The 27,873-nt window shown below is 37.2% G+C and overlaps 1 long non-coding RNA gene across 3 annotated transcripts; it reads left to right on the forward strand.

Moving 5' to 3' along the window:
- The first annotated feature begins 5,544 nt into the window (after positions 1-5,544).
- LOC134791795 (uncharacterized) lies at positions 5,545-6,154 on the forward strand. Of its 3 annotated transcripts, none has more exons than XR_010144319.1 (2): positions 5,545-5,625; positions 5,896-6,154. It is a non-coding gene; the product is annotated as an uncharacterized LOC134791795 (long non-coding RNA). The 3 variants fall into 3 exon arrangements; XR_010144321.1 differs by having other exon boundaries at positions 5,555-5,629; XR_010144320.1 differs by having other exon boundaries at positions 5,565-5,598.
- Positions 6,155-27,873: the final 21,719 nt, after the last annotated feature.

Consider the following 27,873-nt stretch of genomic DNA (forward strand, 5'->3'; position numbering starts at 1 on the left):
GTTATGTAAATGTGTAGGCTTTCATAAATGACAAGAGTTTTAATGAAGTAAGTAAATATACGTTTTACATTAGATTGCCATATTTAGGCAGTTAAGAAAGTTTTTCAGTTTTTATAAATTTATTTATGTATATATTATTTTAATGCGGTTATTTAATCAAATTTACGGAAACACCGATACGGAATAGAAGATAAGTAAAACGAATTTTTCATTTCTTATGCTCTGAAAGTGGGTCATTGTTGTGTTCTATGAAGTGTGCAGAAAGTGATACATATTTTAAGCTCTCTATTATGTGCTCAGGAACCGCATGTTACGACTGCCTTTGCAGCGTTTGATTACAATGTTTGCAATTGACCTTTAATTTTATAGACTTTCAATCTGGAGGTCTCGGGTTCAAACCTCGGCTTGTACCAATGAGTTTTTCGGAACTTATGTACGAAATATCATTTGATATTTACCAGTCGCTTTTCGGTGAAGGAATACATCGTGAGGAAACCGGACTAATCCCAATAAAGCCTTTACCCTCTGGGTTGGAAGGTCAGATGGCAGTTGCTTTCGTAAAAACTAGTGCCTACGCCAATTCTTGGGATTAGTTGTCAAGCGGACCCCAGGCTCCCATGAGCCGTGGCAAAATGCCGGGAAAACGCGGAGAAGATGATGATATTTTCTTTTCTGCAATAATGGTAAACTAATTAATAAATAATAATAACGGAAGTTTTGTTGATGCCACCTAATCATAAATCAATTACTCCAAATTGATTCGGTATTGCCCATTTATTCTATACTTATTTAAAGTCTGACATCACCAAATTCAATTCGAATCTACAAAACCCCATTATTTGAAGTACCAGGAGCCCATAGCCGCGAAGATCCAAAAATCAGACGGTCAGGCGATGTCCGGATTGCTTTAAACCAATTTAGTGACATAATTAAATTCCATTCCGTCTTGAGTGAGAGTCTATTTGCGATCACGAAAATTTTGGAGCTCGAAGTATAGATATATTTAAATTAGATTGGAAATGCTTCTTTATTCTATATGTAGATGCGTATTTGATCCGTTTTTAAATCGCGTTTTCCCTCATTAAAACTAGTTTTCCGTTCAGACAAAACTACTTAGATTTAACCTAAAATTAGTTTTCCGTAAAGTCTCGATGAAAACCAGTTTTAACTAGGATTTTTCAGTCAAAACTATAGTTTTCGCAAAAAGGTGACTAGTTTTCACTAATCATTCATTATTAGGTAATTTAGTTAAAACTAGTTTTGACCACGGAAAACGGGTTTACACCGCGTTCTGCTACAGCTGAAAGATAGGTGCGACGACAAGCGAAGCGAGGAGGTTACTCTTAGTCGTTTCACTCTTGACAGAGTGGTCGTGGTCATTATCGGATGGTGACGAGCTTCACAACACGCCGCCCTTCTTTGTTGGCTGCCTTCCTGGTACATTCGTGTGTCAACCCATCCATTGCAGCTCAAACGTGGCCAAATAGCGCGCGAAACCGAGCGGGCAAAGCGAGCTATAGAGATAGAGTCGATAATCCGTTGGACCTTCAAGATGGTAATTTCCATTGTTAGCGGTAAACCGAACAATTGCTTTATATTCTTAAGTACAATCAAATGTGAAGTGGATTGGTCCAAAAGAAAAACCAAACACTATAGAATAAGATTGGCTTTATAGGTACTTGTAATGCTGAATGGAGTCGCAGTATCAAGTGATGGACAAGAATAATGGATTTCTGCCAAGCGAGATTCTATTTTTAAAGAATTATGAAATAATTCGCCAGAATTTTTCAAAGAATCATCTCCGTCGTTTTATACGGGACCAAATTTTCACGAGAATCGGTCGAGAATTGTGACCAATGCGACCTGTAGAGTAAAACATACGGACATACGAAAGCGTTTATTCCCAAGCCGAAACGGATACCTTCGCATGGAAGAAAAATCCGGCCCAGTGCGAGTCGAACTCGCGCACGAAGGGTTCCGTACCATTACGCAAAAAACGGCAAAAATATCACGTTTGTTGTATGGGAGCCCCACTTAAATATTTATTATATTCTGTTTTTAGTATTTGTTGTTATAGCGGCAAGAGAAATACATCATCTGTGAAAATTTCAACCACCTAGCTATCACGGTTCATGAGATACAGCTGACAGACAGACAGACGGACGGACAGACAGAAGGACGGACAGCGGAGTCTTAGTAATAGGGTCCCGTTTTTACCCTTTGGGTACGGAACCCCAAAAAAAACCCTTATCCGAATTCCGTATAGGTGATTTTAAATTTATGTTTTTGAATTCGGCAACTCTTCGAATACTTTAAGTACTTTAAATCATTACCTAACATTTAACCAACTTACCCGCACGCGTATTGCAGTAACGTAATTACCCGTCAATAGCGACCGTGAAAAGCCGTCGCCGTGAATAGCCGTCGACGTGAATAGCCGTCTTAGCGCTATCTTTAAATTAAGTTCAGCCGATCCGTGACCGGTCTCCGATTTCCAATTACTTCACGATGTTTCTTTTGCTTTTAGAAATGTCGGGTTCGTTTTTGTACTAAGTTTTCTGAACTGGCAAGAGTTACCTACCAGATTTTAACAGAAAATTATATATTTTGAATAAAAACTGCTCTAGTAGGTAATGCTGGTGTACAGCTAGTCTGAATTCGTACGTTGCTTTAGGTCTTGAGGTATAGTAATCTCACAGCAGTTTGAAAATAGTTATTTGCACTTGTATCGTAAATAACTATAATATTTTGCGATATAGGCATTTCATCCGTTGAAATGTTTATAAGGTACCTAAGAAAAATTTGGTACCTACCATGAATTAGTTTATGTGCATTGAGCTGTAGACCTCGCAAGTCCAAAATCGCCATTTGGAAAATTTCAAAAACTGAATCGTAAAAAAAAACGTAAAATTATTGAATTATGCTCGGAAAATGTGTCCATGCAATTCTGCAGCTCGTTGTATCTCTAGCTTAGCTTCTGACTATATAGTCCAAATAATCCTAAAAATACCGTAACCATAAAGTTATTTAAGTACTGTCGGCGCGCATTACGGGCCGGGAGCCGTATTCTGATTGTAAGAACAGGTTATGAATTTGATCTATTATTGATATGACCAGCAGTGTCAAAAATGAGGTTTCTTGTTAAAGAAATGTCACTTGTAACTGACAGCGCTAGGCTTGCTTAGCGGTAAGAGCATGCGACTTTCAATTCAACCTGGCTCCAATTTCACCACGGTGACAGGTGCGACAATTGTAAAACATCACTGTTGCTGACGTCACAGGCATCCATATGGGCTACGGTTACCGGTTGCCATCGGGCGGGCCGTATTCCTGTTTGCCACCATCATTGTTTTATTTAAAAAAACTTTATTATATCGGAAAAAAACATATTTCTCTTGCTAAGTTTATGACAATTGTCACAAGAAACACTACAATTGTCACGAAATTCCGACATATAACTCATTACCTGTCAAGAATTACCTACAATTCTTCTAAATCTTGACAATTGTCAGAAACTTCGCAAAAGAAATATCTGTTTTTTCCGATATAATAAAGTTTTTTTAAATTATACAATGATGGTGGCAAACAGGAATACGGCCCGCCCGATGGTAAATGGTAACCGTAGCCCATGGATGCCTGTGACGTCAGCAACAGTGATTTTACAATTGTCGCACCTGTCACCGTGGTGAAATTGGCGCCTGGGGTTCGTTGCAATGAGTTTTTCGAAACTTTTGTACGACATATCATTTGATATTTACCAGTCGTTTTTCTGTGAAGTATCTATAAAGAAACATCCATAACTCAGGAACAAACATCTGTGATAAACACACAAATAATTGTCCTTACCAGGAATCGAACCCGGGATCTCTTGCTTCATAAGCAGGGGCACTACCGACAAGGCTAGGACGCCGTTATGGAAGATGATGTTGACAATCAGAATGCGCCCCCGGAGCGTTATTAAAGCTTTATTATGTAAAACTGGCGGCGCTCCAGGCTCCAGGCTCCGGGTTGCCAGACTCGTGAATTACGCGACATTGTCCGAGTTTCATCTGCATGTCGGTTGAAGAAAGTTCCAATAATTTATTATAACATCAAAGTTATTGGCATAAATCATTAGGCGACCTGCAACAGAGCCACGCAGTTACGTCACCTAATTGGAATAGCATTCAAGATTACAATTTAATGTTAGCCTTGTGAATGTAATCTTCAACCTAGCGTTTTCCCGGCCTGGCGCCAGGGTCCGCTTTCCTGCTCAATCTTCTCCACTTTGCCTGGTCTTCGGCATCCTCAGGTGCGAGATGTAATCTTCCATGTCCGCTATCCAGTGTCGCGATGTCCAGCCAGCGCTGAAAGTGTGAATGTAATATAATGGTAGACAAAAAATAGATTTGTATTTTTTAAGTAGTCATACTACTATACCTATATCAATTATAAACTGAAATAATACATACATACATACATCACTGGCTCAGTGACCCAAAGAGGATCTTGGCCTCTGACACAAGAGAGCGCCACTCTGCCCTATTCTGCGCCACTTCACGCCAGTTGGGTATTCCGAGGGCGGACAGGTCTTTTTGGGCTTCGTCACTCCAGGGGTATCTGGGACGCCCAGACGGACGTTTTCCGCCCGGGTGCCCCACATACGCTCTTCTCACAGCACGATCCTCCCCCATCCTCTGAACAACAAACTGAAACTCAAACTGAAATAATATATGTCTTAAATTAAAGAAAAAGTGACGAAGCCAAAGAAGAAGAAGAAGCGAAGAAAAAATGATCAGTGAAAAAGACTAAGCGTCTTTCTAAGATGGCATACCTATAGGTATAGTTGAGAAATTGAGGCAGGTTCCGCCGTGGCGAGGTGGCGGATGCACGGAGCGGAAAAATAATATGAACAACGCTAAGGGCTGATTTAAGGATGACTCACGTTCGCGCTCACTTTTCTATGACATAACAGGCGATCACGTGATGCTTTCCATATAAAACGATGCGCCGGAAGCTCCGGGTCGGACACGGCCCGGTCTAACGTGAGTCATCCTTTAGACGGCGCACGAACTCGTATGCGATTTTAGTTACATTGAGGACTATTGGTTACATCGAATTCCGCCAACCAATCAAATACCGCAATGTAATGAAACTCGCATGCGAGTTCTCGCACCATGTAAATGGGCCTTAACTGACGCGGATGCGTGCGATGGATTTAACCTACAATGGCATCGCGGGCGCCACTGGAGGGCTACATCACTTTTTCTTGATATGACATATATTTCTGTTTATGATTTTAAACCTTTAAAATTCTTCGTCTAAATTAACTTTTACAGAACATGTTGACGTACTTACACGTTCCGTTTCATTATTTAACTTCCCGTATAAATCCAGTCCCAAAATTCTATTAAATATCACATGCTAAGGGAGTCTTAATCAATACGATCCCTCGGAACGGCAAGTTCGTGTAAATTTTAAACGCCTTAATGAGTTGTTTATTTGGAGTCCCGCGGGCTTGTGGCTTGTAATGAAGCAGGAAGAGTTTTAGGTGATGGATGCGGCCAAATAATACACCCGGGTATGTCCTTAAACTACGTCCAAACAAGAGGTACGGGCGTTGTAAATGTCATCTCGCTTTGCATGGTAGGTCACAGCACAGCGGGTGGGGTCTCTATTGTTTCCCAAATAGTTTTAAGTCATAATGTATTGTTTGTCCGAATTTTCGTTAGTCATAATTGGTTTTTCTCAGAAACGCGTAACTTTTCAGGATTGACATAAAACAAACCTAATCTAATCTAACCTATCTATAGAATAACCTTACGAAAATCCTGAAAAGTTAACGGTTTCAGTTTTATGACTAACGAGAATATGACAAACAATACATTATGACTTAAAACTATTTGGGAAACAAAGGGACCCCCAGCGGGTGTCATTCCAGATCTAGAGCAGAGCCCAACTGGGGAAGTACCTCCACCTTACAGAAAACCGCAGCCAAATAACACTACTCATAGTGTTGTAATGTGAGTAAGGTTGCCAGAGCTCAACGCGGGTGCGGGGTGTGAGGGTCGGCAACGCACATGTAACACCTCTGGGGTTGCAGGCGTATAGGCTACGGAGACTGCTTACCATTAGGCGGGCCGTATGCTTGTTTGCCACCGACGTAGTATAAAAATCAGTCTGCCAATGAAAAGGGTCAGATTTTGGTAAACATTTACAATTTATTAACATATTTAATCTATACATTTTCTGTACCAACACTACCAACCCAAACCATCTTATTTTTATTTTTTTTCATCTTATTTTTTTTTACAAAACGAGAGTTACCAATGCACCTGGATACCAGCTTGGACTCTTTTACGTGCTTTTAATTTGTCCTAAGGCGTGAATGGTCGACGATCCCAAACTCACGAGCGATATTGCACCTTTAAGCCTAAGGAGACACTTTGCCTCCTTATGTGTGTTCTACCGCTTATACTGTGCTCTGAAGGATTGTTTGATATGATGCCAACGGCCGCCTTCTATCACCGCGCCGCTCGCCGTCGGCAGGGTGTTCTTCCTCACACCCTAGAACCTTTCCTCCAGCCGACGCTCCGACTGTGGAATGCTTATGAATATTAAAGACTAATTTACCTCTAAATCACGAAGATACCGTCCATCAATACCGCATTCATATAACAAAAAGCTGTAATCTTCTGATATCTGCGTCACGTCTCAAGCCACCCTACCCCCTCCCCACCCCATATCTCAAGCCCTCAGGGATGAATGAATAACGTAGCATTTAATTTAATGCCTTCCGTGACAATAGTCCTTTATTGAACATTAAATTTATTTTAAAACGCAGTTCGTGATTACCGAAATATATTGGACCGTTTTGTAATGACGATTAACAGGCCAATTCGAAAGTACAATGTCAGGATGATATCTAAATGATGTCATTTATTTATCGTCGTGTCGCTCGCGCCAATACATGTAAGTAGGTACACAATTACGAGCACATTAAGATATAATTCTGATGTCAGTGTACGTTTGAATTGGCCTGTAAGTTTTAATCGGTCATTTATATTATATAGTTCGTTAACGTTAAGAATGCTGCTACTATTAGGCACTATTACTTAACTCAGTATAAAATAAACATAGGTAGCGATTTTGATTTCTGGCAAGTGTTATTTAAACGTCACAATTTCATAAAAGTTTGACGTTTAAAATAACACTTGCCAGAAAAAAGCCATCTTCCCTATTAATATTTGGATATTTCTATATCTCAATGGTCTCACGCAACATTCTGGGAATATACATAGTTTTATATCACGAGTAACTATCGTGGTAACATAAGACAGTATTATTATGACAACGATGTTTAAAACAACGCCCTTGTCACCCGAAGCTTTACCTTTACCCTAAAGTAGAAGCAAACATAGCTACATATTTGTTTGTCACTTTTCCGATAATTTTATTTATTAAGTGACGCTACATTGAATATATTCCATTAAGGTAGAATAGAAGCACACTTTAAGAGCAATCATAACGAGTTACGATATATATGAACTTTATACAAAGGGTGTTTTGACTGCTTTTGAGTGTAAACTAAATAGATGTAAATTTACTTAATACACGACACCCACACGCTTTAAATACTCTAACAAAAAAATAATGTGCTCACTTTAAGTACCCCTTAACAATAACAACATTTCAATTAAATTCAAAGGGCCTGTACATGTTGGCTTACTTACCGCCAAAATATGTAAAATAACATTCTTCCGTTTCCGTGTACGGACAAGTTGTGTTTAGATCATTTTGGTCACCTCGCCCGCTTCACTATTTCTGCAGCAAACTGTGCACACATGTGAAGTCACGTCCGTAGTTAGTGATCAGCTAATCACCGCAAACGAGTTGTTATCGCGAAGTTCGCCCCGGACCGGACTCGGCTCGTTAGCTACGAGTGTGACCACTTACATGTACGCATTTTCCGGTTACCACCTTATTAGGTCGTACAGTTACCATCAATTAGATAATGAAACAACCCACCAGAAGTATCTGCCACTCTGGAATAGTTTTGCTTTACAACTAGACACAAAGTACATGCGCCTAAGAACGCCCATCGTTAGGTATATTCAGTTAAATTTTTCTTATGTTTAATATGAATATGAACTTGCAGTTTTGTCTATAGTTCTAGCGGGCATGGACGCAAAGTTTGAACCCAGTCACATAATAGTAAGTATGACATTTTGAAAGTTAGTAGGTAAGTTTATGAACCGGCCCTTTTTTGGTACAGGTAGGTACGTTAAATATCTACATTTTGCGTTTAAAAGTTATGCTTTAACTTCTTTAATTATATTTTTGTTCACAACACAACAACATTGCGTATGTTAAAAATTCTAGCTTTGTGTTTTCTTTAACAATGTTTTAACATCATTCCGCGAAAATCTTATTTAACCCTTCTCCCTTGAGTGTTTCATACGTTTTGTGAATGGTAATGAAGTATTACGTCTGTCTGTAGCAACCCTTGTATGCTGAGCTGATGATTATATGGAATTACAGGCTTCACTGTGTATTACTTGATACGTCGACTTTGCCAAAGGCACACTGTACTGTGAGCTGCGAAATAGCACGGAGAAATTATGAATCACTAGGTACACTTTATAAAATCGACTCCCCCGCCGCGTCTGTCTGTTTGTGTGTTTGTATGTTCGCGATAAACGGATTTTCATGCGGTTTTCACCTATCAATAGAGTGATTCTTGAGGAAGGTTTAAGTATGTCGGAGCGTGACTCCAGAAGGACGTATTGCAGCGTTACAGTTTCATAGTTTGACGCCTGTATAAAATCGATTAGCAATGTTGAGCTACGTATTACTTGGTTGTAACGAAATTTATAAAGTCGCGTAAAAAGCACTCGTAACGCCCTCTATTGGCGTATTGTTGAACTAAGATGACAGGTAGAAGGCTTTGGAACGTCAAGTAGTGTAACTTGGGTGAAGTTAGGTACGAGTTGGCATTTTTGTCGTTATGTTGGTAGACCGGTCGAGCAGGTTTGCCTACTTGACTTAAAGGCGGGAGCGGGGAGGCTCCTCGAGCAGAATTGATTTGACCGCGCTAGAGATCGGACGTTAGCCAACCTCGTGCCTAATTCGCCACGTTCCTGAAGGCTTACACCTGAAGGATTATTCTGAAAGCGTATAGAATCTAACGTTCTTTAACAATTTAGCTAAGTGTTTCATTCCAAGTGTTATTTTGATTTCTTACGTGTGATTAGAAGCTTACCTTTGTAAAATAAAGAGAAGAAGTGTTGTTTTGAAAAGATATGTCCCGCCGAGTTTGTTGCCGGTCCCATATTGGGATACCCTTCTCCAATTGAGAAGGAATTAAATCTTCTCGGGTCAGAGGTGTACGGTTGGAGCCGGCCTAGCTTGACTTGAATAAAGACTTGAACGATTTTATGTGATCCTTTTATTTGAGTGCAATCCAAATACATCCCAATAGCGACTAGATATTTTAGTAGGCACTAGTGGTTAACAAGACCGAAAGTTTATTTTATGCACTGGTAGCATACTGAGTTAGCTGTGAAGTAATACATCGAGATACTACGCCCACCCGCCATCCTGTGTACAACACCCATGCCTGCTGCCTCCCCGTCAAGTATATATTTTTTTAAGGTTTTGTGTAACTCGTGCGAAGCCGGGAAGGGTTGCTAGTTCATTGATAAAGTCGCCACGTTTACGGCTGATGGTACAGTCAGCTGCAAAATGTGATCATCCTAATACGTCTCAAAAATATTACCTACCTACCATTATCTAAACGCTTTACAAAAAGAGATATTATCACTACAACATAAAACAATTTTGGGGGGACCGCGTCTGTCTGTCTTTATGTTTGCAAAACTCAATAAATCCGGAATTTCATGCGGTTTTCATCTATCAATCGTTAGTGATAGCGGTACAGCCTGAAATTCGGGAATCAGCTGCAAATGGTGTTAAAGGTATGAAAATCGGCACGATTAATCTTTAGGCCATTTGAATCAATTTGACCCGTAGGAAAGGAGTTATGACGTCATCTTTTTTTGTATGGAAAAATAAAAAAAAATGTTCAGAAACCTATCGTGTGTGGTATTAAATAAAAGGACATTTTGAGCCGGTTCTATAAATATATCACATTATTATATTTCCGTCACTTGCATTCAATTAAAATAAAAATAATTTTTAAAACATACCAAGTTTGGGCTCCTCAAGATACGAAACCGTTGAATTATTTTTTACAAAATATACCTCAAATAATACCCAATATCCTCATATCTAACCCCAAGAAATTAATTTCGAAAATATTTAGTTTTAGTATTTTTTATTAATTTTTTATTATTACAAATTGTGATCTATCAATCTATCAATGAAATGGCCTCCTAGCCTAGTCGATAGTGACCCTGCCTATGAAGCAGGAGGTCCCAGGTTCGAAACCTGGTAAGGGCATTTATTTGTGTTCATCATCTTCATCACACAAATAAATTCCCTTACCAGGGCTTGTATATATGTGTATATGGGCATTTATTTGTGTGATGATGATGATGAACACACAAATAAATGCCCTTACCAGGTTTCGAACCTGGGACCTCTTGCTTCATAGGCAGGGTCACTATCGACTAGGCTAGGAGGCCGTTTCATTGATAGATTGATAGATCACAATTTGTAATAATAAAAAATAAATAAAAAATACTAAAACTAATTATTTTCGAAATAAATTTCTTGGGGTTAGATATGAGGATATTGGGTATTACTTGAGGTATATTTTATAAAAAATAATTCAACGGTTTCGTATCTGGAGGAGCCCAAACTTGGTATGTTTTGTAAATTATTTTTATTTTAATTGAATGCAAGTGACGGAAATATATTGATAGTGATATATTTTTAGAACCGGCTTAAAATGTCCTTTCATTTAATACCACACACAATAGGTTTCTGAACATTTTTTTTTATATTTCCATACAAAAAAAGATGACGTCATAACTCCTTTCCGTTTGTTTTTTTTTGGTGCTACGGGTCAAATTGATTCAAATGGCCTAAAGATTAATCGTGCCGGTTTTCATACCTTTAACACCATTTGCAGCTTATTTTGGTCAACCGCTACTACTACGTGTGATTCTCCAGGAAGGTTTAAGGTGTATAATTTGTTTTGGTTGACCCGTGCGAAGTCGGGGCGGGCCGCTAGTTAAACTAATGGCGTAGTAGTTAACTTAATCGCGTAGTATAATTAACTGTAAACAAATACTTTTGAATGAGGACTGTAGATTTTGCGGCCTCTAAAATGAAAATCACAAGGTCCACCTATGACCAGTTAAGAGATTCCTGAAATCCATCATTTTACTACTATCCTCGTTCCTCATACCACGAATTCGCCTTTCACCGAACTATCGACGGGCAAAATTCTCACTCGATATTGAATAGCAAATGCAATCCAAAGCTGAATCGTAATTCTATCGCGAGTTGCTAAACATATTAGCAGCCAGAACTGAACTGATCGCATTTAACTGTAATCCCTTGAGCCTGAGTGGTGGAGAGGATAGCATACACAAACGAGAAGAAACGACCGATTCATTCGTACGTGTACCTGCGCCAAAGAAAACCTACTTTTTTTTTTCTTATGTTTAATATGAACTTGCAGTTATATGTTTATAGGTAGGTAACTAATACCCTTGTATTATAATAAATATATTGCGCTCCCCTGACATGTGCTCTGCTTCATTTAGGGGATATAAGATCTAGATAATTATTTGAGCAAATGCAGTATGCAAATGTACTGTACGTTTCTTCTAAAACCGTACAGTTAATGTAAGCATAAAGGTTGTCTTCTTTACCCAATGCCAGAACATTAAGCCACACCAGGAGACCAATTCGAAATTACATTTTGATGTCGAAATGATGCCATTTAGCTATCAGTCGCGTGTGCTTTTCGCTTGTACTTGTCTGTACATGTATTGGAGCGAGCGAGTCGCACGGGCGAATCACAACAAATTGACAACATTTTAACTGCTGCTGCTGTCTTCTTTTCCCAATATCGAAGTTTTTGCCACCCAAGCTCTGAAACCGCACTGTTATTGATAGTGCAAAGGCGACCTTCTCTACCCAACGGAGTTCTACTCACTTTCACGTTCACTCAAGCTCTAAACTCGCACAGTTATTGATAGTGTAAAGGCTGTTCTCTCTACCCAATACCAGAATCGATGGTCTACACAGTTTAGTCGGATTAATTAGAGAGCTCTGATAAACGAAAAACTACGAATTTGTTTTCCATTCGCTATTTGTTACTATGTGACGACATTTGAAAATTCCCTATTTTAATTATGACCAGTGATCGGGTAGTGATTGGCTATGTGAGATTTATTTTTAATCGCAGAATTAGGAAAACCTTTTTAAATAAAATAATTCAACTAAAAAAAATATTGCTTGCTTCCATAGAAGTCAATAAGGACCGGATTGCCTGATTTTAGACAATATCTGGGAGACCGAGCTTTGCTCGGAAAACATAAAAACTCAAAGATGCGCGTTTTCCCAGAGATAAGACCTTTTTTTCATGTATGAGGCGTGAATGTACAAATGATTCTGAGCAAAATGAGCCCAAGAAGAAGATTTGAAGACATGAATGAAATTTACATTTTTTTTTGGAAAACGCTCAGATACGTCAACATCAGTCAACAACATCATCAGCAGTATTTGTTTTAGATTCTTATATCTTCTTCGTATTGTTACAAAAGTAGGCAAAAAGTTACTTAGTTTTTAAGAGAAAAAGGTCCATTTTCCAGTAAAATCTACGGATTTATGATAGCGTAGGGTACACGTGCGTATTACCGAGCACTGACGCGGGCGATCACCGGATAATCCGGTTATCCCTGCATTGCCGGACTAATGCTCCGAGCCGGCTATTATTGCGCTACCTATGGACTGAATATTGCACCATTCCCTAGATAATAGCCTAGTATGCAGAGAAGTTAAATTACTTCACAACGCTCTTTGAATCAAATGATCATGTACTGTGGTTTAATTGCACCATTTGCATCTAAATATCATCATGCCATTGTCTATAATTGTCTTAAATTTTATAACAACTTAGTGCCTAGAGGTCCCGCCAGCGAACGAAAAGTCTTCTAGTCGTCAGATCGAAGGGAAAAGATCCAGAGGACGATCTAGTACTACGCGATGGACCGACCTTAAAAATAATGACGAAGTCATCCGTAGTCGAGTGCACTCGCAACGCTATCAACCGTCAGAAATGGACATCGCAAGAGAAAGTTTGAAGTCCACCAACCTAACCGGAAATGAAGACCAGCCAGACCAAGATGTGCGTAATCCAAACCAGCCGCAGATTAATTATCAATTTATTTCCTTTTTAAAATTGCCAAAGTCCAAATCTCAAAATAGGTACCTAAAATGTCAATAAGTACGTTTCTCAAAAATAGTATCTGATGGCGACTGTAGAAAATATGACAAATTTTAAAACTTCTGTATTCACATCGTTAGACCAAAGTTTGAAATCTTAATAGACACAGTCCGAATATTATTCCTCGGACGTTTCGATATTGACTTATAAGTTGAGGTTTAAACTGGCCCAAAGTTCAAATGTCGAATGGCTTTAACCTCGGAACTTAGATAATAAAGCTTTAAGCGTAAAACACACGGAGCGGTGTAGCAACGCGAATCGTTCATAACCTTGAAATGCTAAAAGGTGCTTTAAATAAAAACCGGGCAATTGCGAGTCGGACTCGCCCACCGAGGGTTCCGTACTTTTTAGTATTTGTTGTTATAGCGGCAGCAGAAATACATCATCTGTGAACATTTCAACTGTTCATGAGATACAGCCTGGTGACAGACAGATGGACAGTGGAGTCTTAGTATTAGGATCCCGTTTTTACACTTTAAGTACGGAACTACGGAACCCTAAAAACATAGCTAAAGAAATCTCTATGCCCGTACTAAACCCGCCTGGGCACTGCACCCTCCCACCCAAGGGTGAACCTTTTCCCAGACTGATTTATTATGATTATGAAAATGAGAACAAATTCGATGTGCCCCTCAAACAGATGGCATTCTTTCTCCCCCATACAGGTAAATGCTTCTACAAAATAAACAACTAATGCAAGCCCCGTGTTCCCCTAACAATATCTCGTCATACCCCCTAAGCCCGGGAACGGGAACGGGAATGGTAACGACAATAAAATACAACATTCACACGAATGACACGAAAACCTCACCGCGCATTATTCTCAATAAGGTTCGGGGGAAAATAGTGGGATGCTGAAGTCCGTGTTACACGGTTACACCGTATCGTGCCAGACTAGATGCTTTTTTAGGGTTCCGTACCCGAAGGGTAAAAACCGGACCCTATTACTAAGACTCCGCTGTCCGTCTGTCTGTCACCAGGATGTATCTCATGAACCGTGATAGCTAGGCAGTTGAAATTTGCACTGTATTTCTGTTGCCGATATAACAACAAATACTAAAAACTGAATAAAATAAATATTTAAGTGGGGCTCCCATACAACAAACGTGATTCTTTTGCATTTTTTTCATAATTGTACGGAACTCTTCGTGCGCGAGGCCGACTCGCACTTCCCCGGTTTTTTTTTAACCCGCGACGCAAAAGGAGGGGCATACATGTTTGACGCCAATGTCTGTCTGTGCCATTGTAGCTCTAAACCGGATGGACCGATTTCGATGCGGTTTTTTACGCGAAAGTGAGTTTCCTTCCAGTAGTTGTAAGCTACGTTTCATAAAAATCGATCTAGCAGTTTGAATAGTATCAGCTCTTTTCCAAAATGATGATAGCCATTTTTGGCATAAAATGGATTGTTTTGTTATAAAAGTTATATGTTGTAGGGGGTTTTTAATTTAATAGTAACGGACTTCAATACATATTTCAATACATATACTTAGTAACTTTATTTTTATTAATTAATTACAGTGAGACGCCTCATTCTGCTCTCGTATGTTTCTTTTCTCTTAATGAATGTATTAATTATACAGGATATTGACTCTTGGAGACCCTATACATCTCTAAGGATAACTTGATAAACTATATAATCTTATAGTTCTGACACCTAGAGACATTTACACCTCTAAATATTATAGATTTTTTTTTTGTGTTTTGTATCTGTATTTTTTATGTAATTCGACATTAAGAGACCATATACATCTCTTAGTAATTGTAATACGTTAGATTGAATTGTTAGTTTTATTTTATAAAATTGTTGATGTTATTATTTTTCCTTGTATGTAAATTCAATGATGACGTGTAAAAGTGCCCTTGTGGCCTATTTGCTGAATAAATGTTGATGATGTTGATGTTGATGTTTCGAAGGAGTTGCTTTTCGTATATAGTTATATGTATGTCTCCCCCGTTAGCCGGTTTGAAAAATTGGGGTATTATTACAGTATTGTACGTATTGTCCCTGAAAAGAACATCAGACAAGATGACGTGTAGGTACTATTGTTGTGCTAAATCGGTTTTTCTTTTTGTTTTAAATCCATTTCAATTCAAACCAACTGTTCCAAGGGTTTTTAACGGGTTCCATTTGTTTCCCATAAAGTTTTAAGTCATAATATATTGTTTGTCATATTATCATTATTCATAAAACTGAAACCGTAAATTTTTCAGGATTTTCGTAAGGTTATTCTATAGATAGGTTAGGTTAGGTTAGGTTTGTTTTATGGCAATCCTGAAACGTTACGCGTTTCTGAGAAAAACCAATTATGAATAACGAAAATTCGGACAAACAATACTAATATATCCTAAAATTTTTTGGGAAACAATAGTGACCCGTTTTTAACACATTCACTGCCAGTGACCCGCTAGTCGGGTTCTCTGTTCGTAGGCGCTTTTCCCTACATACGGGTTTTCCCATGTCATCGGTCATACGAGGCATTTCCCATGTGAGCACCTTATTTAAGATTATTTCGCATTACGTACTGTCACCTGCAATAATATGTTATTCTTCGAACGCCGCAAAAGTATGTGCCCCATTCTTATGGCTCTACAAATAAAATCGTGGCAGATATTTATGCGGTGTTCGTTGTGTAACATACTACCTATTGCAGGTGATGTACGCCGCGGTGTAACAAAACTCGCGAGAAACGAAGACAAAAATAGTGCAGCCCCAGCAGCCTAATACCACGTGTTGCGCGCCATCTGTTTCTATTATAAGAAGGACGGCCATTATCTTTGTCGCCGTGTCTGTCTATAAGTAGGTAGAAATTTGCTCTGCTCTTTTATAAAGTTAGACCAAGAAAAGTCGGCAGCGATTTTGATAGCCCACGCAGTGCAACTGTTATTTATACGTTACAGTTTCATAGAAGTTTGACGTTTAAAATAACACCTGCACTGTGTGGACTATCAAAATCTCTGCATGCTTTTCTTGGTCTAACTCTAAGCGCATATGAATTGGATAATAAAATATTTTTATCATTTGTGGACAAAGATGATGGCATCTAAAAATAGGCTTTATAATGGCATAAAGCCTATTTTTGTTATTGAACACTCTAAAATCCGCTAATAGGGGTACTCCTTCAAAATCAACCTAACGTCAGTTTCATTCCCCATACATTTGCATATACTATATACATATGTGACGTCCCACGGGTACAGGTACCTTATGGCGGTTGGCGCTTACGCTATTATTAACGCCGCTCCAATATTATTGCGGCGCTATGCGACGTAAGCGCCAGCCGCCATAAGGTACCTTTTGCCGTGGAACGTCACATATAAGTATATATAATAAATATATAAAATAATAATTCAGCCTATATACGTCCCACTGCTGGGCATAGGCCTCCTCACATGCGCGAGAGGGCTTGGGCTATAGTCCCCGCGCTAGCCCAATGCGGATTGGGGACTTCACATACACCTTTGAATTTCTTCGCAGATGTATGCAGGTTTCCTCACGATGTTTTCCTTCACCGAAAAGCTAGTGGTAAATATCAAATGATATATCGTACATAAGTTCCGAAAACCTCATTGGTACGAGCCAGGATTTGAACCCGCGACCTCCGGATTGAAAGTCGGATGTCATATCCACTCGGCCACCACCGCTCTAAGTATAAGTATATACATATAGGAGCTATATAATATAATATATCGCATGTAATCAAACCAAACGCCTCGCGCGCCGCGGTAACGCCGAACACCGCTGTGCACTGCGGGACACGGAAAAAGATACACAAACATCGATTTACGTCTCATTTTTCAAGTTGTGGCATGAAGTGCGGGTCAATTTTAGTAGCAAATAAAAACGTTTTCTCGAACCATGATTACACCAAAATATTTTCAGCTGATTGTCTTAAGAAACATACATTGATAAATAATATACAACGTCCTACCTCGTGCGTGCTTCAATGCAACGTGGTTCCTCGTGAGCACCTTGTACAGACATGTCGTGCGCACGTTGACTATAAAACAATTTCCATACTATGTGATGTCCGCCCTGTGACTTGGTCACAGACATGAATAATAGATACATAACAGTCACGGACTTTGACCGTACCACCAAAACGGAGTACACTAAAGTCGCATTTCCCTCTAGTTTCATTGAACTAAATGGAGGATTACTGAATGACAAATAGAAATACTTCGATGTACTCCTACACGTGCGTATTCTCGAAATATACAGGATGTCCCGAGGCAGTTTAAATTCAATTAAGCTTTCAACACGTAGTGTGTGAGAGAAACGCAGGGCTTTTTTTTAGTTTCTTGAGTGTTACGAGTTGATTAGATTGATTAATGACAGTGCATCGTTGGCTAACCAACGGTTTTTCACTTATGGATTTGATCTAAGATCAGCTGACATTGACAATTTTGCTCCAAAATTTTTAGAACAAGAAATAAAAAAACGGAATAGGGATCAAGGCGTAAGTTTTGAATTAATTTCAATATAGGCTGGCAATATGCACTGCACCATCCACCAAACTGATTGAAAGCTGGATAGAAAATGTGTTTTCAAAATATAAAATACACATCTGCTTTTAATAAAAATAATTAGTTTTGGTTTATAACTTTGAAATCGGATATCTGCCACGGGACACCCTGTATTAGTACATAATATCCGCTAGACGTGCAGTAATCAAATCAAACGACAGTCGCATTTTAGGATAACGCTCCGCGGAATTACCGCAGTACACTGTAGGACATGAAAACGGTACACTTCAGCTTTTATTTTGTACGAGTAAAATGGTATCTTGGAATTGTGAATGTGTTGGGTTTGAAAATTGCTTTTTATGTATATTGTGAATTAAATTGCCTGCAAAACATAATATGTAAAATTATTTCTTCGTAATTAAAAGAATATTACATCTAAGCAATGAATATCTTTTGTAAGCTAATAAGATAACAAAACTAGAAAAATACAAACACAATTCATAAGATCACACATGTATTTACAAATATAAACGAGTAAAGACTTACAAGAAATATATTTCATAAACGAATGGACAAAAAATATAATTATAAAAATTTACACAGGCACTGGCCTGCAGTGTATTTTCAGTTTTTACTCTCTTTTGTTTACGCGCGGCGTGATTATGAGCTGTGCTATGTTTTATATTTTATACATGGTGTTCACGAGGAATGCGAAAGATTTTAACCACGCATTTCTGAGGTCTAAAGAAGGAAAAAATTTAATATGAGTTTAGCTCAATTACGCCAAAAGCACTTTTTTTTGTTTGTTTTATTTTAATTTTTTTCATGTATTTGTACATAAAAAGTAAATGTTATTGGTTAAAATTTCACTTAAATAGGATTTTTACTTTTTTTTCGTAAAACTTAGTTTTTGCAATGTGTTTACTTGTAATTTTTTGACATCTATCAATAAGGATATTTAGACTACGTCCCATAGTAGGAACATCGCCATCAAAAAGGCGTTTTGCACTATGTAACAATAAAAACTAGTTTTTTTTAAAAATTGGTATTAACTCTGAAACTAGGCGAATTTAAAAAAAGTTTATAGGACATTTTTGTCTCTAAATATGATCAGGAACACGCTATTAAAATTATTCGGTTTCGTCATGTTACACCGTGTATAAGTATACACACAACATATAGCAAGATATGTATTATATCCATCACGCGTGTATTTTACTGTCTTATCCATGCGAAGTAGGGCAGAGATAATCGTTACAACATTTTATGTATACCATTAAACATCCTACTTACCGTAAACCGGGGATACTTTGATCAATTTTAGAGTTTGGGACCAGTTTTTGACGATCCTAATATACGTAGAAATATGAAATAAAAATATAATAATCGGTTTTTTCTCTTCTTTCAGCCTGCCAAATAAAAAAAAATTAGGACTTATAATTTTTTCAGAAAAAAATAAAAACAACGTGATCAAAGTTATATTGAGAATGGGGTTACTTTGAAACCACTACTTTTTTTGCTGACAATCTAAAGTAGACCCGCTAATAAGCCCGTAAAAAATAAAAAAATAAAAATTTGTTAAGTACTTTTTAAGTTATATATATTTTTAAGGTGTGGGGTTACTTTGATAACATACCAAATGATACAAATTAATAACTTTAAGCGCTTATTAGATCATTTACTATAAATAACGTAGGGGTTTAACTTATCATCGCACTTAGCAACAGATTTTTGAATTGCAAGCTTTTCCGTTTCAGTAAATTTGGTATGTGCCTTTGATATGTTGCCTTTATACTTATTGTATAAAGTTCTATATAAAATATTGTATGCTTTCCATGGCGCACGAATAGATTTTAAGCCCGCCACTATTTTTTCAAGTGCATCATTGAGTTGATCTTCTTGGTATTTTTTGTAGTCTCGATTTTTTTTTGTAATCTCTGGCATTGTTTCTATAAAAGAATATGCATTATTATTTATTGTAGAATTAATACCCTGGTGGGCTGGTGGCCTCATGCACGTATGATAAAAAACCTAAATCAAAGCCGCAGGATAAAATATAGCCAATTTCCACCCAGAAAGTTAATTCCATACAATAAAAAAGAATGTTTTAAATCAGATAAGCAGTTCCGAAGATCAACTCCTACATACAAACTTATAATTTTACATCCTCTTCCTCTTGCACTGACTCAAACGATACTTATTTATTATATACCTATTGAAAAATATACATTAAAAAATCGTAAGCTGCCAAAATAATTCATGGTGTTACTTTAATATTTTGATCAATTTCACCACGTATAAGTGACCAAAGACACCCCGACCCATGGATTCCCCGGCTACGTGCGCATGTGTAGGTTGTCGAATTCGGGTATTTTTTTATAAACTCACGAATAAACACTGATTAACCTAAGACACTATAAAATTACATGTTTAATACATTTGGCACAAATACAGTCAAAGTTTTTCAACCAAGAAAACCAGGTAGAAAAGCGTACCCGCCATTAATATTTTTTTTCTACACGAAATATTAATAATTACACTCGCATCCGATTACTACGCGGTTAAGCAACTATCAGTATTGCCAAAAAAGAAAAAATAACTGCGAAGGTATTTTTCAATTCGTTAAAACAAGCACTTTAGTAGCGGAGGGAAGTTGTTATCAAAGTCGACCCGCAAATCAAAGTAACCCCGGTTTACGGTACCTATACAACAACATCTACTTCTTCCTCACGTTATCCCGGCATTTGGCCACGGCGCATGGGACAAATTGGCAACTAATTCCAAGAATTTACATACTCACTAGTTTTTAGGAATGCGGCTGCCATCTGACTTTCCAAACCAGAGGGGAAACTCTAGGCCTGCCGATACAACAACATGTATATGTAGGTACTTTGGATAATTATCTAAGTCATTTTGGATGTTCTACAACCGTCAATTCCTCTTTGATTTTTGACATTTGCGGTTGCAATGCATTCGGTAGTAAGGTCATGCCACTCATGCCTCAACACTGCGGCTGTAACGCTGGTGTAGTCTGAATTCGAACGGAAAGTATCTAATTTCGAGGACTTTTCATCATTAACACGTATTAAGCTTTTGCAATGTAATGCAATGTAACTCCACCTACAGAACTACTATGGGTAACGGTACCTTCCAATGCATTTGGTTCAAAAAATAATATTCATATAGCAGCAGTATATTTACCACCCAACTATCGCACACTACCCAAAGATGTTAAGAACGTACTTGAAGCAGTAGCCCAAGTGCACCGCCAAAATACTGAGGATTATTATATGATCGTTGGCGACTTCAATCTGCCCTGCATACAATGGACTAGTGATGGACCAACTTATTTAAAAAAAGGTTCTGCTGAAATTCAGAGAGCCGGTACTGAACTTATAGAGGAATTCTCATATCTTGGCTTAGAACAACGGAATAAAATTACGAATATAAGCGGGAACACACTTGACCTTGTATTTAGCAATTTTTCATTAAGCATTAATAGCATACTTAATCCAATCTTAAAAGAGGACAAAGCTCATCCTTGCTTTTCTATCGTGCCTTACGACTTACAGATCTTACCTTTAAGAGAAAAATATACCACAAAAATATTATATTATAAAGGTGACTTTGAAAAAATAAACAATTATATTCGCGAAGTAGACTGGTACCAACTGCTTGCTCCTTTCAATTCATTAAACTCAGCTGTAGAATGCTTCTACAAAAAAATACGTGAATGTATTAATCTATTTATTCCCAAAGTACAGTCTAATCTCAACTCTAAGCAGTACCCATCCTGGTATAGTAAAAATTTGATAAGTTTAATACGACGCAAATGGAAGGCCCATAGAAAATGGAAACGTTATCATAATGACCTTGATTACCTAGAATTCTCCTATTTGAGACGAAAAATCAATAAATTGGAAGTTAAGGATTATAATGATTTCATATTATTGGCTCAAAAACAAATTAAAGTTAACCCAAAAAAAATATGGAGCTACATAAAATCAATGCGTGGTTGCTCCTCATATCCTAAAACCATGACGTATAAAAACGAATCTCTTTGTGATGGGACTAATATCTGTAATGGCTTTATCGATTTTTTCAAAACTATGTACGTGGAACCGAGTGATAACTATGACTTAAGAAGTCTAAATGTCCCCACTATGGGTGATGAGCATACATCGTTATCGCGGGAGCAAATACGATTTGACAATACTGAAAGATTATAAAAAACAGTCAAAAACAGAAATGACATTCGTATAGAGAAACGTTTATACCTACGACCTACGACCTTAAAATGTATAATTATTTTATTGAATATCAATGCTATCTTACCTCCATACTTGACTTGATTGGTACTTAAAAAGATTACCTATTAGGTACGCAACCTTATCAGTCAATTTAGACATTTGTCAATCTTGACTGATCTTTATTTGTAACAACATAATCAAATAGAAGTTGCCTTTAAAATGCCTCGAAGGAAAATAACATGTGATGAATTTGTGGGGTTGTTTATACAGGATTATCCTGAGCTAGAGGCTCGCGATACAAATCTATTTTGCTCGAAGTGCAATATTAGTTTTTGTAAAACTAAATCTTCCGTGAAACGTCATTTTAACTCTGAAAGACACACTTCTCTCAAAAAAGATTTTAGGTTGGAACTGACAAAATTTCTAGTAAGCTGTAACATACTCTCAAATAGAGAACCCTGTATTTAAAAATTTCATTGAAGATTGTGTATCTGGAAAATTTTAAAAAACTGTTCAGGCCCCAATTTCACATCGGTGACAGGTGCGACGAATTGTAAAATCACTGTTGCTGACGTCACAGGCATCCATGGGCTACGATTACCACTTACCATCGGGCGGGCCGTACTCCTGTTTGCCACCATCATTGTATTATTTAAAAAAACTTTATTATATCGGATAAAAACAGATATTTCTCCTGCGAGGTTTCTGACAATTGTCAAAGATTTAGAAGAATTGTAGGTAATTCTTGACAGGTAATGAGTTATATGTCGGAATTTCGTGACAATTGTAGTGTTTCTTGTGACAATTGTCAGAAACCTCGCAGGAGAAATATCTGTTTTTATCCGATATAATAAAGTTTTTTTAATAATACAATGATGGTGGCAAACAGGAATACGGCCCGCCCGATGGTAAGCGGTAACCGTAGCCCATGGATGCCTGTGACGTCAGCAACAGTGATTTTACAATTCGTCGCACCTGTCACGTTGGTGAAACAGGGGCCAGGTCCCTTCAGAATGTTTGCTGAGGCAGACTTGCGTGAATGAATTATACGACAAAGAGATGGATATAATTAGAGACGAATTAAAAGACGCGTATATATATGTAAGTGTTGATGAAACCACAGATGCTATAGGTCGTCAAATCGCTAACGTTATAGTAGGTGCTATGCTTGAAGATGATGTTGGAACTCCACACGTGCTGTCAAGCAAATGTTTAAATGAAACGAACAATATCAGTATAACTAATACTGTAAAAAATGCCTTGGATGATTTGTGGGGCCCTGGTCACAATAAGCATGACAAGGTGTTGTTGTTATTGACTGATGGTGTGGGGTATATGTTGAAAGCTGGCAGAAATTTGAAAACACTTTTTCCGAACATTGTCCATGTTACATGTTTAGCCCATGCTCTTAACAGAGTTGCCGATCAAGTTCGTGTTCTTTTTCCAGAAGTTAACCTATTAATTTCAAATGTAAAGAAAGTATTTCGCAAATCTCCGAAAAGAGAAAAAGCATTAAGAGAAATGTTTAATGGAATTCCTTTGCCTCCAAACCCAACAATTATTCGCTGGGGAACATGGATCGAGGCTACCACTTACTACAACAAGTATTTTGATGAAATAAAAAGCGTTATAGACACATTTCGTAATTCAGACGCACAGTGCATCGTCAAAGCAAAAAAATCTTTACTCAGTGCAAAAGTTCGAAAAGATGTAAATTTCATAGCAAAGTATCTGCAAGTAATACCAGATGCTATAAATAAACTGCAGTGCCAAAATCTATCTCTTAGTGAAAGTTTGACCATAGTACAAAATACATACAAACATATATCCAAATTAATTTTGAATAAAGATGGAAAACAGATTTTAAAAAAGTTCAAAGTGGTTTTGCAGAAAAATGCCGGATATGAAGTTATGAAAAAAATGTGTGAACTGATATCGGAGAAGGAGATAGTACTAGATTCAACGATATATCGTTCTACATTTGATTACTTCCGTCGTTTTAAAAACGCACCCATTACAACAGTAGCAGTCGAAAGATCATTTAGCCAATTAAAATGGATATTTACTGCACGACGCCGCAGATTAAGAGTAGAAAACATAGAGAAAATTTATGTCGTATATTACGAAAATCACTTAAGATCAACAAAAATTAAATAATGTTGTACAAAATAAATCATGAATATTTATTTGATATGTCGATTCCGGGTCATTATTTACTAACAGAGTGTAAAGCAAGATTTATGAACATTATGCAACAAAAACTTCGTGCTATGTATGATGAACTTCTTGGAGGCTTATAATGTGTAGGCAGAAAGGTCTGTTTTTACTAAACGGGCAGTCTGTTTTACCACTTCTTTAATAAATTTATATTTGCTCCCGCGATAACGATGTATGGTGATGAGCACACAATCGGCAGGGTTACCGTTTCCACTAGCACTGTGGCCGCGTTACTGAGTAAGGTTGACACTACTAAATCTGCAGGTCCTGATAATATTGCGCCATACTTTATACGTAACACGAGTAAAGCTCTTAGTATTCCATTATCGATATTAATAAATCGCTCTTTATCAGAGGGCATATTTCCCGATAAATGGAAGGAGGCCAATGTTGTCCCAATACATAAAAAATCATCAAAAACAAATATTGAAAACTACCGTCCCATTTCAATATTAAACATATTTAGTAAAATTTTCGAGAAAATAGTTTACGATCACATTTATCCTACAATAATGCAAGGCATCAGTTCTAACCAACATGGTTTTCTTAGGCGACGATCTACAATTACTAATCTTACCGAATTTACTAATTATGTCCTAAGTAACATGGAGAGAGGTGGACAGGTTGACGTGGTGTACACTGATTTCGAGAAAGCCTTCGACCGAGTAGACCACGTCATCCTGTTGGCCAAGTTAGAAAAATTAGGCATACATGGCTGCCTACTAAGATGGATAAAATCGTACCTCTCTAACAGGTCACAGTTCGTCACTATTGGTGGTTACAGATCAAATCATATTTATGTCCCATCTGGCGTCCCTCAGGGATCACATTTAGGACCCTTATTTTATAATGCATATATATTTGATATTTACACTTGTATAGACTCACCTGTTCAACATCTGTTATATGCAGATGATAAAAAGATATTTATTAAAATCAAAGATGCCTCTGACTGTAATATTTTACAAAAAACATTAGATTCTCTCTCACAATACTACAACAGAAACAAAATAACGGTTAATGCATCTAAATGTCAAGTAATCACTTTTTCTAGAAAGCCATCACCAATTCATGCTTGCTACACTATAAACAAAACCAGCTTAGAAAGAGTTCAATCAATAAGAGACCTAGGAGTCTTATTAGATAGTAAAATGTTGATGTCAGATCACATTGATAATATAATAAACAAAGCTTACAAGAACCTGGGTTTCGTGATGAGAGTCTGTAAGGCATTTAACGACCCTGACTGTATAAAAATGGTTTATTTTACCTATGTACGTAGTGTTCTGGAGTACGCATCCAATGTATGGTCTCCTAATTACATTACCTACAAATCAAGAATTGAAAGACTGCAACAGAGGTTCTTACGATACCTGAATTACCGTACTAAACAGCCATCCATAAGTTATAAGATTAGTTGCAAGCGGTATAATATAATGAGCCTAGAGGATAGGAGGGTATTGCTCGATATGGGTTTACTATTTGATATAGTCAAAGGTGATGTGGATCAAGTAGCATGGAAGTGTCGGCAACATCAATATAGCAGCCAATTAAGAACTTAGAGTGATTTAAGGGACGTATAAGAGTGTCAGAAAAGATTTAAGCTGTATAAAAGGTACTTTACAGACATTATACAGCTCAAGCTGTATAAAATCATTATAAAGGATTCTGCGGAAGCATGGGGTGCTTTATCAGAATATAAACAATCTACTATAAAACTAAAAGTGTTGTGAGAGACTACAAGCTAATTCTATCGTAAAAGCTGTATACAGGCTGTATTGTAGTATCACTTGGCACTTTTAGCTGTACAAAAGTATCTGTCAACTCCGTTTTAAAACATTAAGTGTTGTGAAACACTACAAGCTAATTTTATCGTAAAAGCTGTATACAGGCTGTATTGTAGTATCACTTGGCACTTGTAGCTGTGCAAATGTATCTGTCAACTCCGTTTTAAAGCTATTTCTTATGGCGTAATCTTACTCTCCTATAAGAATAGTAGTTGTATAACTTCTGTCTGTAAGGGTATTATAAAACCAAATGAATAAATGGCAGCTATAGTACAGCTTTTTTCTGTATTACTGATAGAGTCGCTTATAACAATCTTTTGGCGTAATTTTACACTCGTATAAGTATAGTAGTGTAATGATTTCTGAAAATAAGTGTATTATAAAACTAAAGGAATATGTGACAGTTACAGTCTTCTTCTTCCTCGCGTTATCCCGGCATTTCGCCACGGCTCATGAGAGCCTGGGGTCCGCTTGACAACTAATCCCATGATTTGACGTAGGCACTAGTTTTAGTTTTTTAGTTTTTACGAATGTTTTTAATGAATGACAGTTACAGTACAGGTTTTTTATTTGTTATACGGATCTCTAAAGAGAATTATAACTTATGTACGGAGAACCGAAATACAGCCAAACGAATACAAATATTCTATTATAAAGCTGTTTTAATTACAAAAGCTGTAAAAGACACTCCATTTATTACACAGCACAGCTACTAAGATTATAATGCTCTCCAACTATCCTGTAGGCTGTTTAAAAATTGTCGCCATTTTACAATAAAAAAAAAAACGTATTTGTAAATATAATTAAAGAAATACTTGCAAATATTTAGCAGACTAACGCCGTGTTATGATTACCAGCTAAAATAAATTGTTTAGCCTTAGAATTAATATTTATAAATATTTTTGATACTCTAACCTTAAAAACAAACAGTAACTTTACCGATTTTTAATATTTTCCTTATGGTTTCTCTTTGTTATTTTGCAGGCGCGTAAATATTTTGCCAGAAAAGATACACAGGTTCACAATAAATAATAATCCGCACTTACCAATAATGTAAAATTCCATTCAAGTCCTGTATAATATTTACTTTTACTTTTACCATCCACTATAACACTTTATTGTCGCCATTACTATATTACGAAAGAACAAGATTAAGACATTTTAGTTTCTTAAATGATTATTATTCTCTTGTAATTATTTCTTATAACTCATTTAAAACTTATATTCTTATATCGTACTTATAAGAGATTATCTGTAGTGTTAAGGTTTCCTGTTACACCGAAATATAGCTATTATGCAGCTTATGTATTGCTTATACAGCTACTCTACAGCTCTAATAACGCCAAAGGCTGTATAATTTGGGCCCTTTTTTTACTTATAAGGGCTGTATAAGCGCTTATACAGCCTTTGTACAGCCTAACTGCACAGCTTATAGTATACAAATAAACTTTAATACAGCTTATATACAGCTTGCAATGCTACTTGGGTTGTCCTAACCTTATAGCTGAGATCAAATACTTCACACCTAAGGTAAATACTAGGCACCAACGTCTTCTTAGTTTACCTAACTATCATACTAATTATGGCAGGAATTCAGTATTATATAGAATTTCAAAAACGTACAACAATCAGTTTAGCGATGTCGATCCATTTGTGCACAATAATAAAAAAACATTTAAAAATGCCATTGCGAAAAAAAATCATAACAATCAAGTGGAGGAATGAATAACAAACACACGCATACGTACAC

This window comes from Cydia splendana, chromosome 6 (genome assembly GCF_910591565.1).
Source record: "Cydia splendana chromosome 6, ilCydSple1.2, whole genome shotgun sequence".
NCBI lineage: Eukaryota > Metazoa > Arthropoda > Insecta > Lepidoptera > Tortricidae > Cydia > Cydia splendana.